Source organism: Raphanus sativus, chromosome 5, assembly GCF_000801105.2.
Source record: "Raphanus sativus cultivar WK10039 chromosome 5, ASM80110v3, whole genome shotgun sequence".
Classification (NCBI taxonomy): domain Eukaryota; kingdom Viridiplantae; phylum Streptophyta; class Magnoliopsida; order Brassicales; family Brassicaceae; genus Raphanus; species Raphanus sativus.
The window spans coordinates 15,837,490-15,842,835 of NC_079515.1; the positions used below are offsets into that span (position 1 = coordinate 15,837,490).

At 31.9% G+C, this 5,346-nt stretch overlaps 1 long non-coding RNA gene across 1 annotated transcript; it reads left to right on the forward strand.

Annotated features, from left to right (window-relative positions):
• The first annotated feature begins 1,136 nt into the window (after positions 1-1,136).
• Positions 1,137-3,264, forward strand: LOC108860335 (uncharacterized). The gene is made up of 5 exons (XR_008945867.1): positions 1,137-1,400; positions 1,481-2,023; positions 2,088-2,187; positions 2,275-2,343; positions 2,414-3,264. It is a non-coding gene; the product is annotated as an uncharacterized LOC108860335 (long non-coding RNA).
• Positions 3,265-5,346: the final 2,082 nt, after the last annotated feature.

Consider the following 5,346-nt stretch of genomic DNA (forward strand, 5'->3'; position numbering starts at 1 on the left):
TTAATAGCAGAAACTCACACTCAAGGCGGAGTCGCATCTCCACTCCGAGCCAGAAACAAGAAAGCTTATTAGCATGAGATCACAAAGAGAGAAAAGACGCATCTCCCCACACCAAAGCCTTACTACATCCTCCTACAGCTAAATAACACAGAAATCAAGACCACAACCGAGAAAACCCACACAGGTCGCAACAATGGATTAAAACCATCAGGCTTGCTTCAACAAACTGACACGAGCCAGCAAGAGAAGCAACTCAGTTGCAAAATATTAAGACGGGCAGAGGAGGAAGCTGCGTCAAAGCTAAAAAATACAGCCTGCTAAAAACAGCCTAAACACAAGACATAAGCTAACCACCAAGCCAAACCCATGGATTTCGTGAACAGATCTGAGCGACTCTGGCGAGTAACATCACCAGGACAGCAAGCATATTGACAAGATAGAGAATGGAGAGCATGAGGCTAAGAAAACAATGAGAACAAGGAGTTTGTCTTCACCGGGTGAGAGAGAGAGAGAGAGAAGAGATGACGAGACTTGTTCATCATGGATTTTACAAGCCGCAATCCTTCCTCAGGACCGCCAAACAACAAAAAACAATCTGTTGGTGACCATACTCTGTTGCCAATTTTCTCCAGTATCAAAATAGTCGATTGTAGCTACTTGTTGGTTCTGAGTCAGAGATCTACGTTTAAAGAATACTTGGTGCAATGCTCCTAGCATGCTAGACAAGACGTTCTTTGCTTAACGGGATATATATGTATGTGTTGGATGATAGATAATACTTGTAGTGTGATCGAGGATGTTTTGTATTGTAATTATTCCTTTTTCTAAGGTAAAATTACAACGGTTCTTTTGGGTTCATATTAGTATGGCATTGATAATAAAAATTAAAGATTAGACAAGGGTTTGGACGAACTACAAAGGAAGTTCAATAGTAGTGCATGAAATCATATATATAATGCCACTCTTTTCTCTCTTTTTAAGGCATCCACATCAGCATTTTTTAAATGACTGTGGGCTCCACGTTCGGTTTGGTTTGGTCAATTATTTTTTCTCTTCGGTTTGGTTTGGTCATTTACTTTTTTTTTTTTCAACTCTGTTTCGGTTCAGTTAAACTAAGCTCTGCGTTTTGTGGTTGTGATAACCGTTCTTTGTCTCTTCAATCACCGTTTTTCCGCTAAAATTTCACAAGACAATGGATTCTTCACTGAACTCTTGGCCTCCTATATTTTTCGATGTATTTCACTTAATTCTTTGCAAAACAACAATTATTTCAAAGGGAGAGTTAAGAGAAAACGTTAAGGGCAGAGCCCTGATCCTTCTTCTTCGTCTTCGTGAAGAAGTTTCTGAAGCCTCAGAAAAAGGAAACAAATTTATATTAAATCAACCAGATTAATCATCAGGTAAAGCTATTTGCTAATTCGTAGATTCTGGTTTTTTTTGTTATCATTGTAGACATATTTTCTGATTGGTGTTATTTTAGAAGGATCATTGATTAGTCTCTGAAAAAAAAAATTGAGCTTCCAGTTCTACCAGAGTTAATACATTCGATCGATGGGGTGAGATTCTCCTTCCAATCTCTGTGTTTGGCCTTGTGCATATTCTATTGGTGGTATTTGATTGATTCTGATTTAGAGATTCTTTACATGATAGGTTGATTTTAGTAAAGATTGTTTTGGCTTTATTCAGACAGAAAGTTTTGAACTGAAAAGAAAACAATGGCTGCGTGGGGTTTGTGTGTGGTAGGGAAAACAAAGAAGTTTGTGTGGGGTTTTGTAACAGAGCAGTGGCTGCGTGGCTTGCTACAGAGAAACATAAACTCTAAAGGATCCTCCACCTTTTGATTCCATAGCTCAAAAGAAACATCTGAGTGGCGTCTCTGAAGATTTCTGGTCAACAAGCACTGTTGATATGGACAACATCACCTTCCCTTCTCAGGGAGGGATCATATCATCATCCAACCAGACTTTTGATTCTCAATCTGGTGCTAGAAACTTAAATGCCCCTCCTGAGTTTGTAAACGAAGGTACTTACTTTCCCTTTACGGATTGATGGAAGGAATGTGAAATGTGTGTGTGTGTGTGTTGCAGGTCTTCATCTTTGGAAAGAAAGGAAAGAGCGTCTTCATCTTTGGAAAGAAAGGAAAGAGCCTGTAATCTACCGGAACGCAAGCAAGGAGCCAAGATAAAAGTGAGTTGCCTTCCATTACACACTGTTGTTTCTTTAAAAGCCAAAGCTAAAAGACTGAAGATGTTTTAACATTTTATTTATCTGCAGTTGGAACACAACATCATATGATAGCTTGCTGGGAGCAACACGTTATTTTCCCAACCCATTCCTCTCAGTGTAAGTGTTATTAAACTCATTGAGTACATGCAATAAGGAAAAAAACTCATTGAGTACTTTCTCATCGCAGTGTTTCTTGCTTCAAGAAACCCAGCAACGCTAGATGCCTCGATGTTTGACTCCACGGGAGGAATGGTTAATCGTAAAAGAAAGTGAAAGTAAGTCTTAAAAACATTACCTTTGTTTTATGTGTGTTCTCATGATGTATTTGAATAGAATCTGATGTTTTTTTTTTTGATGATATTTCTGCTTCTGAGAAATCGATAGAGAAGAAGGAAATAGCAAAGCAGGAAGCAGTCATGAAAGAGCCTGGACATATATCTTGCTGATAATGATACGAACCAGTTTCATGTCAGTGCCTCACCTTCTCTTTTTATGGAAAGATTATGTATATATATATATATATATATATATATATATATATATATATATATATTTAATAATGAAAAAACACCAATCTTCTTTTCAAACAACTCCTAACACTTCTCCAACCTTTACATCTCTACTCTTACTCTACACACCACCACCATCAACCATTTGTAATCCCACAACTTCGGTTTTGCTAATGTCTCCGCGCTTGCGCGGGGCTCCGCTCTAGTATTTTAAAGAGTTAGCGATATGTTGAAACAAACATACGGTGGGAAAATTGTAATATTTTGGGTCCAGGTTTGGGCTTCGGCTTCCTAGACATCTTCCTAGACTTTGTGAAGAAAAACAACCACATCTATCTTATTAAAACAGAAACACTCTATTGGACTTAATATTTATTTTGTAAGTTTTTAAATTAAATACACCTTTATACTTTATAGTTAAATCTACATTAAATCATTAATGTTCATTTCTTTATACTACTATCCATGTTTCCAAACAATATACTTATTTCTTTATACTACTATCAATGTTTCCAAACAATATATTTTTTATATTACTATCAATATTCCAAACAATACAATAATTAATTTTAGTTATTTTATATCTATCATTTTTTCTTTGAAATTTTGTAGAAATGTCATAATTTCATAAATTGCAAAAATAATGAACTTTAAAATTTGGATTATAAGATTACAAATTATAAAACTAAATTACAAGTTAAATCCAATTAGATTACATATCGGTCATCCATCAGTTTAATCGGTTAGTCTCGGATTTTTAGTGATTTTTTAATATGAATATTTTAAAAACCAAAATTGAATTGTCAGATCTTCGGATTAACCGGTATAATCACAATCAGGTTGAATTTAAAAACATAAATGCAAAAGTATTTTAAATACACACTCTTTAAAAATTACCAAAATATTTGTTAAGTTATTAATGAAAATTTTATCGTTTATAATTAACCTACATTAAATCATTAATATTTCTTTCTTTATACTACTATCCATGTTTCCAAACAATATACTTATTTCTTTATACTACTATCAATGTTTCCAAACAATATATTTTATATACTACTAATCAATGTTTCCAAAACAATACAATAATCAGTCTTAGTTATTTTATATCCATCATTTTCTCTTTAAAATTTCGTAGAAACATCATAATTTCATAAATTGCAAAATAATAAACTTTAATTTGGATTATAAGATTACAAATTAATGAAACTATTACAATTTAAATCAAATTAGATTACATATCGGTCATCTATCAGTTCAATCGCTTAGTCTCGGGTTTTAGTAATTTTTTAATATGAATATTTTAAAAACCTAATTGAATTGTTAGATCTCCGGATTAACCGTATAATAACAATCGGGTTGAATTTTAAAATACTGATTTAAATGCAAAAATATTTTTAAATACACACTCTTTAAAAATTCAAAAATATTTGTTAAGTTATTAGTGAAATTTTTTATCGTAAAATATTCCGCGCTTCAAAGCGCGGATCAAGATCTAGTGTATAATTATATTGGTTTATTCTATAGCCAATTCAAAAAGATACTAGAATACACTTATTCTAGTAGGCGCGAAAATCGTATGATGGTTCATGGAATGAGAGGAAAGACAAGTCATCTTCAGAGCTATAATAAGACTCATACAAATATTTCATTAAATAAAAAATTTTAATAGAAATAAATATATCACTAATTAACATCATGTACTTTACATTTTGCATACTAAATTATTTTCTATAATGTATGTTAGTTTATATTTTATTTAAACTACTATTTTTGATAGAATCACAAAAAACTGAATTTTTAAATGTAGTATAAGTTTTTTAATTAAGTTTGTTTCTTTTAAATAAGAATTACTGATACTTTTATAACAAAAAATCTAAAAGTTATAAAGGAAAATACAAAAAGGATATATTTTTAATCAAAACTCTTGAATTGAACTTGATTTCAATGAAAACAAGTAAAATGCTATATACATAAAGGAAGAAAAACATAAACGAATGAAAGAAATAATTTGCTTATTTAGTTTAATAAGTTTATTTATATTATTATATTATAATAAATTATATAGACAATATATTCTAGTTTTTTTTGGTTTGTTTGTAGTTAGACAAAATAAGTAGGGGTGAAATAATGTTTTGTGTGGCAGTCAATATAGAACATTTGATGATAATTAAGCTAGTTTTTTCAAATTTTATGGAGTTGATATCACTCAAATTATCCTAAAAAGTGATTTATATTCTCTCAAATAAGAGGTCGAGTTGTAGCACTTAGGGATCAAATCCACAGAGAGGTAGGGCACACAATAAACTAGAGATTATTAAGAATTAGTTATGCTAATAGTTTAAAAGACAGTAGATATAATATAGCAACAAATAAAGCTATAAACAAGTGAACAAGATAATTGTTCAGCTTGACAGAAAATTGTTTGATGGAAAACGAAATAGCTAGACTTTTGGATTTATTAATCAGGAGATTTAAAACTTTAATTCAAGGATGCTAAAAGTTTATAGATTCAATTCTAGAACTCGATTATAATAAGCAAGTAATCGAGCTTTTACATGCAATTACTAATCAGATGCCTAAGTCTTTGTCCCGGCTGTCGCACGCGAAC